The sequence below is a fragment of the Dermacentor silvarum genome, chromosome 11, assembly GCF_013339745.2.
Source record: "Dermacentor silvarum isolate Dsil-2018 chromosome 11, BIME_Dsil_1.4, whole genome shotgun sequence".
In the NCBI taxonomy this organism is placed as follows: Eukaryota; Metazoa; Arthropoda; class Arachnida; order Ixodida; family Ixodidae; genus Dermacentor; species Dermacentor silvarum.
In genome coordinates this window covers 85,797,024-85,810,112 of record NC_051164.1, presented here as the reverse complement: position 1 = coordinate 85,810,112, position 13,089 = coordinate 85,797,024, and the positions used below count along the sequence as shown (strand labels likewise).

General features: G+C 45.1%; 1 long non-coding RNA gene across 1 annotated transcript; it reads right to left on the bottom strand.

The window, feature by feature from the left end:
• Nucleotides 1-225: 225 nt before the first annotated feature.
• LOC125941504 (uncharacterized) lies at nt 226-11,769 on the bottom strand. Its single transcript, XR_007464385.1, has 3 exons — nt 11,504-11,769; nt 2,312-2,800; nt 226-2,225 (listed from the first exon to the last, which is right to left on the bottom strand). It is a non-coding gene; the product is annotated as an uncharacterized LOC125941504 (long non-coding RNA).
• Nucleotides 11,770-13,089: the final 1,320 nt, after the last annotated feature.

Below are 13,089 nucleotides of genomic sequence, written 5' to 3'. Positions count from 1 at the left end.
CGACCCATCGGGCACAATGACATACCTCGCTAGGTTAACTCCCCAATGTACGTCTATATCACCCGGACCTCACCGCTATTGGACCCCATATCCATTTGAAGAATTGCCTGGACCCCTCTCTGGTAAGGGATGAGGAATCGCCCGTGTTATGACACTAGTCATGAGGAAAACGACGTGGGACAGGCACAGCGTTAACAGCAAATTTATTTCGAAGCTGATAAACGCTCTTACACGAGACAATGCCGTCCGCTGGGCGTGTCAAAGAACACACGCAAGGGAAATCGCCAGGAAAAATATCGATTTGATCGTTTATACAATTCATAGACAATATATTTGCCGGGAGTCGGAAGTATATCGTCAACACGCACATCTGAAATAACGCTGTCAGGGAAGTGAACAGTATCAGAACTTAGCGGCGACTCGCAAAAGAACGTCTGTACAGGCACACGGCTTTAGCTCCACGACAAAAGGAGATCTCAATTCTAGAAGTAAAATATGCAGAACAGTTTCCAGGAAGTACTAAAGTGTGCGACCAAACTACGCAACAGCACGAACGTGCTATCGTCGAGTGGCTCTTCATTCCTCAACCAGACGCATTTCTGGTTAACATCCGTGCCTTCTTTCTCTCCTCCTCCTCCTTAGCCTATGTAAAATGTTAATGGCACGTGTACCTCTCCAGGCTACACAATCAAGTTGTGAGACGCGTCATAAGCCATCCAGATATATTTATTGGACTCTACCTTTCGTGCGTCTACAAGATGCATTTTGAAAAATGCAGAAGTCACGTCCAGCTTCAGGCTTCGTTGCGCTTTTATGAAACCGCTGATTGCTGCTGTTTCCAGTTACTTTGCAGAGTTTCCAGTTCAAAGCATCCAACAACACTGACAACCGTATTGGAGACTATTTAACCCTGTAATGCCCAAAGACAGTTCTACATCAAATAAAACTCACAGTATTTGTCCACGTTTATAGTAAGTTGTGAATAGCTTAGGAATCCAGTCACTGACTCTAGGCTGCAGTGTAATATTGCTATTTCGGTTTCAAGTAAACAAACTAATATTTCGAAGACTACAACGGCGCAATGTTAGAAAGGTGCATTACATGGTTAAAAGGGTCCTGAACCACCTTAGTGGCTTGGTGAAAAAACTAAAAAACAGTACGCGAACAGTCATACGCCTTTATGAATATCTTAGCCAAATTATGCATTCGTGAGCGGCGCAGGGAACTCGCAAACGGAGCCCGAAGTCATGTTCTTACAGCTAAGCAGAGTGTGGCTAGGGTTCCGTGCATTTTTGTTGTGCGTTAACAAAAATGTGGGCCGATCATGGTGATAGTCCAGAAAGGGTCCAAGCGCAATGGCAATGGCGTGGTGTGCTGCGGTACCTGTAACGCGGCCTTGAACTACCCTTGTCACACATGGGACCCAAAGAGGTCCCAGGCACAAGAGTAAGAACCTACATTTATAAAAATATGCTTGCTGGAATTAAAAAAAAAAAGGCTGCGACTCAGCTCAGCTAACCCTGTATATGCAAAGCGAAAGCTTGGTTTAGCCTTGTTAAGTCATGGTTTCACATAGTTAACCTTTGGTTAGGGTGTAATTATTATACTTATGTATGCACGCATCGTTAAGCCAGGTATAATTTATAAGCCGACAAGTCCAAGCGTTTTGAGAGCCGAACGGCTCGCTCTTCCTCAGTCTCGGACGCTATCCTTCGCGCGCTTGGCATTCCGGACTCTCTCCAGTAAAGCAGCTCGCCGACCGGCGTATATTGAAAATCTAGAAGGCACAGTGCCTTAATAGCAACCGCGGTTGAACGCCATTGGCTGAAACGCCGTCGGCGACGCTCTGATGACACACCGTGAGGATTATTGCCTTTGCGTGGCTCCAACGATAGGTTAGGTTAAGGTTAGGTTAGCTTAGGTTAGGCTAGGTTAGTGTAGGTTAGCGTAAAAGGCTTTAGGTGGCGCGGCGTATTCTCACAGCGGTTGCAAAGGGCATCGAGCGTCGTCGGCAGCGTTGCCGCCAATGTCGTTCAACCGCGGTTGCTAAGGCGCTGTGCCTTCTAGAATTTCAGTATATGCCGCCGTGCGATACTCGCGGCGTGGTCAGACGCCCCTTGCCGACGACGACGACGTGATGCGTTGCCAAGGCTATGGGGCAGCTGCGGTCAAATAAAAGTCAAATTGCTGGCGACGGCGAAGCCCGGCTTGCATAGTTTGGTAAACTATGCAAGCCGGGCATAGTTTACCGAACTTTGCCCGGCTTGCAAAGTTTGGTAAACTTTGCCAAAGAGAAAGTGTTAAAGAGAACACTTTCTCTTTAAAAGACCTAATAAATGACACAAGTCAGTTGAGTTTTGGTGCACCTGCTCAAGAAGTCGTTTTTCAGCAGGCATGAAGATGCTTGTTGAATATTGTTTGAAGCTTTTGGGCTGGCATAAAAGTGTGTGTCAGTGTAGTGTGTGACTGCCTAGGTAAGTTTATTCACTTGGCGGTAATGTGCACTGCGTAGACATTGCGAGAACCCGACAGGCTGCGATGGTCTCACTGACTGCGAGGTTTTTCAAGAGCCGCAGATACTTCCTGCTGCAGAAGCGGTGCATCACGCGGTCTTTCCTGGGTTCCCAGGATCCAATCGCTCCAACGACAATCGTCGCCACGGACACTTTCTGGAATTTTCGCAGCAGGTCCTCCCGGAAAGGCTGGTACTTCTCTTTTCTTCACCTGGCGAGCCGCGGTCAGGGCTGCGGGCCTTTTGTCGAACGGGCAGGTCACGACCACAATGATCGCCTCCTCGCCCCTGCAAATTACAAGATCGGGACTGAAGTTAGTCGTACCCAGAGGCCGATTCTCGTGGGTGACTGAACTTGGTGGAGGCCGCGGCTTTCACTCGGTTAACGACCTGGCTGTGGTAGTTCCTGTATGCTTGCCTCTGAGTCATGCAATGACACAGGACGTGCGGCAGTATCTCGGGTTGACAGCCGCACACAAGTTCGCACTTTAAACACTGCAGAAAATGGACTGCTTACAAGTATCAACCAGATTTTCAATGCATTTCACCCCAGGTATTTCTTAAAGCTAGTGCAAACGACAGGAATTCTTACTAATGTTACTTCACTACATACATCAATTCAGTTCGACATTAAGGACATGTACTTAACGTGATTAATTAACTTTATAATGGCTTTCGTTATGGAACACATTTCTGCAATTTGGTTTACAACAAGTGTGCACCTCTTCATGTAACATAGCCGATGGGACAGAATTGCAATATCTACCAGGGCAGATCTTTAATGAACACGTTTACAATAAAACAGATAGCCTGGCATACAAGGGTGCTATATGTGGCTCTCTGAACAGGAGCATGATTGAAAATTTTAAATATGTTTAGTGTACGAGTAACAGCACCATTTCCAATAATTTCACACCATTCTGACACAAGCTGTAAAAATTGACTCCACCGACGAGTTTAGTCAATATATATCCACCGACGAGTAGGCCGACCCAACAGCAACAAACCCGGGAGGGTTCACAAAAAAAAGCTTCGATTTAATATATGCATATACTTACGCATTTACGCGACCCATGCATTGCGCATATCAAAGCTGATCCAAATATACTTTTCACATGTTGGATACGCTATCCTCTACTGTGCGGATTTATATGCCTACCTATCACGCACCCTAAGGTGAAGCTCCGCGCCGTGTTCCTGTAGATGATTCAAACTGTTTGGGTAAGGCGAATAATTTGTGCGTGATTGTGTGTGCGTGTCCGTGCGTGTGAGGTGGATATGGGGAGAGAAACACGAAGTGAAAAAGCAAAGGCACAACGACGAAAACACAGTGAGAAGGATGACATAGGCGCTGAAGTACAACAATGAAGAGGGCAGCGGTAGCACAAAAACTGCTATAATGTAACGGGGACGACGGCGGCAAAACGACGACACGGCAGCGACGAAGGTTACGACTGCGACGAAGTTTGACTCTGACGCTAACGTGACGGCGATGACGACACCACCGCAGACGTGTGACGATGACGTCACAATAGCGACGACGATGAGACTCGGAAAAGACGATGGCACAGCGAGCATTGACACGTATCTGACGACGACATCGACATGCTGAGCGCGACATGCCACGAGATTACAAAACATCGGCGATGTCACGGCTTATGTGAGGGTGAGTATGACGTCGTTGGCATAACTGCTGAAGTGCTGTGGCATTTAAGCAGTTATATGTCTCAGAAACCATCTCAGAAACGTCTCAGAAACCATCGACGATGATCGTCAGTGTACGCGAATAGCCTGAACCAACCAATCAACAAATGACTGGACGAGCGAACTAATGATTGAACAAGTGAACTAATGAATTGAACGCACGAACGAATGAATGAGCGAGCGAGTACTTTCCTTGCCCAGTCCGAGCATCGACGATCATCGACCATCCTTGAAAACTGGCGAAAGAGGTAAAAAAGTCATTCGCTCAAAAGTTGCAACCATAAACATTCTACGGCGCGCTGCAACTTTTTCCTGCCACAGCAGTTAAGCAGCCATGCAACCGACGACATAGTCATCATCACATCGTCATGCCAACGCCATTCTGTCGTAATCTTGTTGTGCTCAGCATGTCGCTTATTATTATTATTATTATTATTATTATTATTATTACCATGATGTGACAAGGGAAGTGAAAATAGAGTCCCCTAAAGCTGCCAACGCAAGTGAGCATAAGACAGATTGTCCATAATGTCCACAAATACAAGTTTCAAATATCGTTCATAACGAAAACTGGCACCGGCAGAAGAAAAATTATGCAATAGACTGGTCTCGCTAACAATGCAGCTTGGGCAAGGGAAATGCGATTGTTCCTAATTTTATCCGAGTGCATTGACTAATGTCAAAGAAACTCGTATAGCATATAGTATAGTATAGCACGTCTTACACGACTAGCCAGCATTCGTTGAGACACTTCATGGTGTCTTCAAGCGGCATGACGGCAGAAGGGAAATCTATTCCCGAAAGCAGGTAAGTGCTCTTGCTTGCAACCAGATGCACATACAATGGCAAAATGGTAACAAAGGCAAAAGCTAGCCTCGATATCGGTGTTGGCTATACTCACTTGTTATTGCCGTGAAGGCAACGTTTAAATACAAAGAAATGACCATAACCAAACAAATAAACAATGTCAACACGGACGCTAATTTCCAGGCTGTTAATGTATATACCAACTCGTCCAACTTGCCGTGTTTTCAGAGAAATTGTGATACAGAGGAACGAACTTTTCCCACCTTTGATTCTTTAACGCATGCGTATCTTCTGGATATTCTTATCAGCAGTACTCCAGGCCGCTAGAACAGCTGGCCACTCGGTCCGCAAGGTGGGCAGCAAGGCGGGCAGCAAGAGATCAAGACACCATGCCGCCAGAACTGGCAACCAGGCCCGTAGTATGGATTGCAAGATACCAGGCCGGTAGAACAGATGACCACCAGGTCACTTGTGCGGGTAGAAAGACACTTGGCCGCAAGAGACCTGGTCACCAAGCACCAGGCCAACAGAGTGGTCAAGACACCAGGCCTCTAGAACGGATGGTCAGGTTCGTACGGCGGGCAACAACATACCAGATCGCTAGAACAGTTGACCATGGGGTCCCCAGGTCGAACAGCAAGGCAGCAGGCCACTCGAATATCTGGTGACCAGGTCTTTAGTGCGGCCTCAACACACCAGGTCCCAAGAACACGTGTCCACTAGGTCCGCAGGGTGGGCGCCAACATACCAGGCCACTGAAATAGCTGACCACCTGCTCCGTAGGGTAGGCTACAAGACACCAGGCCAGCTTAACAGGCAGGAACATTCCAGGTCACTACAACAGCTGCATACCAGATCCCACAGTCGGACAGCAAAGCGCCAGGCTGCTAGATCTTGCCACAAACTGCGCAGCACTGGCAGCATGATGCCAGGTCATTAGAACAGCTTACCACCAGGTCTGTTAGAAGAGCTGGCCACCAGATCTGCCGGGCAGGCCACCAGAAATCAGGCTGCTAGAATAGCCCGATCACGCAAGCAGGCCTGAAATACATTCATTGAAACGTGGCGCATACGCAATCACACACACAGTGACCCAAGTTGTTGTCAAGAATATTCACTGAAGGGCGGTACATAATGCATAACCCCAGAGACCCAAGTTGGTGCGAAATAAGTTCATTGATGAGCGTCACATACCATAACATACCCAGTGAACCAAATTGGTCTGAAGGTTGGTTTCGAACCCTGATCACTCAGCCCAGCAGCCTACCCATTAAAACCATGGACTACCCAGTGCACCAAGTTGGCGTGTAGAAGTTTACATACGGAAAAACAGCCCAACAGACTGACATACATTCTGGGTGAACCTTCTGAAGAATGCTAACAGCAACATTGGAAGCAGCAGCTGTGGCACACTAGTTTGCACACAACTGTATTATTCTCGTGTTTCGGCGTAGTGTTGTGCCGTTATCTTTTAGAGTACTATCAGTACTGCAAACAACCGTGAGCTCAACTTCATCTAAGTCATGCATTCTTAATTCTTGCGTTCTCTAGTGAAAATATGCGGCGCACATTATATAGCGGCAAATGGCAAGCTTGAGCAATACTATACTGCAAATGGGCTCCCGCCTGCTTTAATGGGGATACAGCCCAGAAAATCATGAGTTTTTTTTGCTGCACATTAAAACTAGGTGGAAAAGTGTTCCAAAGCAATTCAATGATTATTAGGGACACCAAAGTAGGTAGCTCCGGACTAATTTTTGCCAATGATTATACGACAGGAAAGCAAAGTAACTAGACAAGACATATTTCACTGCTCCGATGCTAGAGCGATAAATGTAGCCATCGAATTAGCACACACGAAACATGCCTGATAACTAAGTTTATGCAAAGCAGCGTATAATACATACCGGTAATTGCAGTCACTTTCCTAACAAAACGTCGTTTTATGCATTGAAGAACAAGAGTAACAGAAACGCCAATGCATTTCTCCGCAAAGTTCGGGAATTATTATTTCGAAACTGGTCTCATACTGAGAATTCGTTGCGAGTGGATCTGCCTTTCGAACTCCACGGCTACAATTTTTGAATTGCAATATGGACGCTAAGGTAATTAGTTAAATACTTAATTAGTGAATGTTTGTTCATTAGTCGATTATGCATTTAAATTTTTCGTGCAAGTAATGTCCGCCTCTTCGAGTAGACCAGCTCATGAACTAGAATTGTGCCATCTGCCTCAGGCAAGGTTTTAACAGTTTTGAAATTGTTCGCTGAAACACCCAGTATATATTACGTTCAATGGACTGTTAATGCCATCGGCAAGGCTGGAGCACTGTGTCGCCTACGTTGCTCGCAACAGGCACCTGTGGCCTGGCATTAGCGTGCAGCAGCGGAGGCTGTTCACCTCGCCGCTCTCCAGAGTTAAAATCGAAGCCTTCGTGTCGAGCTGAGATTATTGATTCATTGACCGCGCTAACATTTACAGCCACATTACAGCGCAGTCAGCAGTAATTGCGTGCCCTTCATTCCTTTATTTATTTACTTCAATAAACAACCAATTACCGATACGCCAGTACTGGCAAACGGTCCATATGGGTCCATATAAAAATTGGTACTAGGAACTTCACCTCTTGGTTAGTGTTTCAAATGAGTATCCTAAACCTTTGATATCGTCATTAAGGTTATATAGCACAAGTGAGCCCCTTGCCCCTGTAACACTATACGAGACGTGCTACACCTGTGGGCAATCTATGCAACCCGCCTATCCACTGTGCAATAGACATCATACAACGTGACTCCATGCGAGACAATCCCACGAGCTCTGGTCTAAACTGTCAGCGCAGCTGCACATTCATTTACACTCAATGGCACCGTATGTTCACCACTACTCTAACCTCTTATAGGACTTGCCACATCCTTACGCATTCTATTTCAAGTCTGGCCGCAATGTTGTCTACTGATCATGCCTGCTGCTAATAACACATGTCAACTGCGGCGATGTTTATATCCCTTCACGTAGCAACTTGTCATTTATTAATGCAGATGTGGTATTGCTAGACCATCCCAGCTGTGGCCTGGATATCCTCAACAGCTTCTTATGGTACTTATGGCTGACAGCAAGGAAGACTTGCAGAGATTAATGGACATCTGTGGTAAAGAGGGAGATAGCTTAGGTTTGAAGTTTAGTAAAGAAAAATCGGCAGTCATGACATTTAATGATAATCAGGGCAGCGAGCATAGGATACAGGAGGTTACGCTGGAGGTGGTGGATAAGTACAAATATCTTGGAGTGTGGATAAACAATGGGGCTGAGTACCTAACGGAACATGAAAAATATGTGACGGCTAAAGGTAGCAGAAATGCAGCTGTGATGAAAATAGGGCACTGTGGAATTACAATAGGTACGAAGTGGTGAGAGGGATTTGGAAAGGGGTGATGGTCCCTAGTTTGACTTTCGGCAATGCGGTCCTGTGCATGAGATCAGAGGTTCGAGCAAGGTTGGAAGTTAAGCAGCGAGGGGTAGGTAGACTGGCTCTGGGAGCACACGGAAATACACCAAATCAGGGGGTACAGGGTGACATGGGATGGACGTCATTCGAGGGCAGGGAAGCCAGCAGCAAGATAGAATTTGAGGAGCGATTGAGAGAGATGGCAGAAAAGCGGTGGGTAAGGAGAGTTTCAGTTATTTGTACATGAGGAATGTTGATACAAAATGGAGGAAGCTGACCAGAAAACTGTCAATCAAATATTTGGACTGCAGGAGGGGTGCAAACCAGGAAACAGCGGTTAAGAAAAAGGTTAAGGAAACAGAGAGGGGTCTGTGGAAAACAGGGATGCAGACGAAATCAGCACTGGGCACATACCGAACTTTCAAGCAAGAAATTGCCAAAGAAAATATCTACGATAATTCTAGGGGAAGCTCTTTGTTGTTTGAAGCCAGGACGGAAGTATTGCGGACTAAGATGTACCGAGTCAAGTACCAAGGTATCAACACGTTGTGCTGTGCGTGTGGAGAAGAAGAGGAAACGGCTGAACACCTCATACTTTTCTGTAAGGGGCTTAACCCTACAGTGCAAGGCAACGGGGCTGATTTTTTCAAAGCATTGGGGTTTAGGGACAGTGAAGGCAAAATAGACTAAGCGGGTAGAAATAACCAAACAGAGGTTATCTGATTGGTGGATAAAATTAAGGCAGGGGTGAAATTTCACCCACCACAAAGTACAAATTATGTTAATAGTCATGGCTAGGTGGCGTATGCCACCGCCCGATTTAAAGGGTTCAGCCTCATCCATCCATCCTATCCATCCATCCATACACCCACCCACCTGTGAGATCGTCACCATGACGACACGGTGTAGATCGCCGTCTGAAGTATACGGCCGCGTAGCCTATCTGTAATCTGCGTTATCGGAATAATGCGGTAATGTACTGCCAACTGTGCTGGCGAATGGGCAAAGAAAGTTGACTGCATCACATCCACAGGCAAGGCTGCGGCTTTGATTACAGCAATTAAATCCAGTTGGTGGAGTTTTATTGGAAGACTTCATGTCATCAGACTTTTCTATCTGAATTCATGCCACTCGTACCGAGAATACCCAAAAATTAATTGTCAGTTAATCGATCTGTTCTTGTTGCCGAAGACGCAACTACATGTTTCCCTTCTTAATGTTCAGTTGCATAAAAAAGGGTCGTTGTCTCGTGGGGAAACCAGCTCTGGCAAAAAAAAAAATTTAATAGAAACCCAAAACTGTAGAATGCCGGAACATCTTGTTTAATTGGCACCTACTGCAAATAATACCGAAGAAAGGGTACTTCCTGGTACTGCCAATGTACATCGGTTTTTAATTTTGAAAGATGAAGTATTCATAATAAGTTATTCGTGGTCCTTGGCCTTAATAGTATTTGCAAGACCAGAATGTAATAACACCATGCTGACGTAACACACAGTGTGTGAACATTTCCAAAAAATTGCAGGGTATCATTGTGATGTTTTACATGACAAAGGCCAAATGACCAGAACGGATAAATTTCCTTGACTTATATGCTTGAAGAGACAAAGGTCAACTTAATTTGCAAACAACCTCTCTGCGCGAAACATGGTGTAAAGTGTGGCTAATATGGTGTTACAAGATTTCTCGTACTTGACGTGCAAACAAGGAAGCGCACAAAACTCTTATGTACCACTTGCAGCAATGCCCTTTTTGCTTACATACGTACTGTCTTTCTGTAAGTAGCCTTGCGACTTGAACTTTGGATCCGATCAGTCATAGTGAGCGTTCAGTCTCTCGATGCACCGAACATGGTGTAAATATGAAATGTTTCCTCAATGTCATCATAACTTTTAGTTACCAGGTCAGGTTTGCCTAGCAGCAAAGTTTTTTTATAGGAGTAATTTTAGGCTTGTCTCGTAGCACATGCAAGGCAAATAGTATATATACATGCGCGTAGTATTACAACTTATACTAAATGCGAACTGCAGTTCAGTGATGCAAGCTGCCATGCATATTTAGATGGGTACTAAGGATTTTCATAGTTTGCACCTGGCGAAGTGCCAATAAAAAAGTCGCACTTTCGCCCGAAAGGCGAAGCATAGATTGCGATAGGAAATTAATGGACATCTATACGAACAAAGGATAGTAGTCTTATAGGCCATATAAACTTGTAAACATATGCATACTAAGTAAATTAACAAGCATGATTTCACTTGTGCGCACAAGCAAACATGAACACATAGTACTCGATGACCGCGGAAATTCACTGCCAAAATGCTGGAGTGAGGTAGCGCGGCGACGGCATAAATGCACATGGAGTGATCATATAATTACAATTACAATCACTGTCTTTCTACTTATTGCAGTATCCATCATATCGACGGGTCACATGGTGCACCATGGCAAGCAACGTGACCTTCTGCCGTACTCCTACATCGACTTTCTTTTTCCGGCTTTCAAAAAGCCCTCCGACTACTACCCTCAGCCTACGTTGCTGCCCGCTATTAAAATATATGGGTATAAAAACTTGCGCCACTGAAAGCTAATGGCGTAGCAGGTCACAGGCAGTCACTTCACGAACTTCGAATGAGCACGCTGCGCGCCTCGAATATTTTGGGGACAATCAGAACACACCCACCTTCCTTTCTCATTCACGATCTTGCTTGTATTTGAGTAGCGCCAGGGGTGCGCGAGCATTAACTTTCAAAAGCACATCAAATACGAATCGAATAGAGTCAGAAGCGAAACGAATTGGATATGGAATACTTTCCGAAATGTCATCGAATGGGGACCTACCGTTCTCACCCTGAATAGCAAGCGGTCTTCACATCCCGATACATTGACAGCATTACTAAATTTCTGTGATCAGATTGCTAGTTTTAAAGGACAGGTTATTAAAAGCACATAGGCACAAACGGGAGCACATAAGCAGTTGATTCGCGTACTCGGAGATCAAAGAGGCTAAAGTAAAACAATGACGCATAAATGATTACCTTGCACACCGTAGTCGACCTTGTGGCGTAGGACAACCTGTCCCTAGAGGCGATGCTCGAGTCCAGCGAACGAGTGGACAACATGGTCGAGGGGTTTCGGCGCCGACAGGAAGCGCCCTCCGACACGGGCCCTCCAGGCCCTTGGTCGTCTACAGCGCGGGATTCTTTGGACAGGTGCTTGCCCTGTGGATCTGAGTGCACGCTTTCACAATAACATTCTTTCTATGATCTCCCGCTCCCTGATCTTTATGAAAATCCTTGTTAACGTTTACGTGGAATCTACCTTCCTGAACGCTTTGCATCACCTTGTATAGACAATCTATAATTGTTGAAAAGTAAAAAAAAGTTTATTAGTACATACGCGCATCAGCACTAGGGTGCAAAAGGTTGTTACGTATTTTAGTCCCCAAGAGACACTTGCCTGCATTATTGTGTCAGCACACCACACTGTCAAACACCGTCGCATACAATAGACTCATCACACTTTCGAACTGACAGTGCTTCTAAAGCCATGACAATAAATAATTCAACTGTACTCTTTCTTTCAAGCACTTGTTTATACTGTGCGAGAGCATGAAAAATTGGAATTTTTGTCTGATTTGAAAGTAATATTGTGCGGAAAGAAATTATGGAATTCGAGAAATTCAAATTTCTTCGAATATGTTATTGTGGCCGAATACCCTAGTGTACTGGAAATATTGGAGCCAGACTTCCATAAAATATGGCCAATGCCTGTGGTCAACTGGACACTTGTATAGCCATTTCAAAGCCAACCATATATAGTGTAGAGGTCTCACTTTTTGAACAGACTAAAATGAAAAAAAAAAAAAACGGTAAGCCTATAACAGCACCAGAAAATAGTGTTTCGGCCAAGTCGAATAACTTCTCTCGAAATCGCTGGTTCTTCGCATATATTATTCTTCACGCTCGTACTGACGCCGATTTATGCGATGAATTAATGAACGAGCGCAGATTACTTTTCTCGACAAAATAAAAAAAAAAACGGAAAGCCTATAGCTCAAGAAAACAGTGTCTCAGCCAGGTCCAATAAGTTATCTCGAAAGCGCACTGATCTACAGAGACGGCCACTGATCTACACTTTCCCATAGAACATGGTACCCTTCCTTCGTCACCTGTTCCTTGCCGCCTTCACCCCCGTGCTTCTAGTAGCCATCTTCTGGAATTTAAGGGCAGGGCTCGACTAGCAGCACGTCTTGAATCGGCTCGGCTTTCACTATGCACTCCTCGGTCTCTCTCTGGCCGCTTCTACTTGGCGATACCATAAACGGCAAGAAGACAGTACTCAAGTCAGCTGTCCTGATGCTATGTAACAGGTGTGGCATTATCACGAAACATTTCTTTTGTTTCTAACTACTAATGAGCCGCCATCTAGTACAATTTTCAGTTGAATGTTTAACATGGGAGCAGGTTTATACCCATACTCATATTTTTGATTTGAAACTATAGAATTAAAGTATCGGAGAAACATACTTGGTTATGAAGGATTACCTATTTTAATAGCAGTAGACTTGAATGTCTCCTGTGGTAAATATTTCAATTTTGCCACATCAGCTAGATTATTTGAA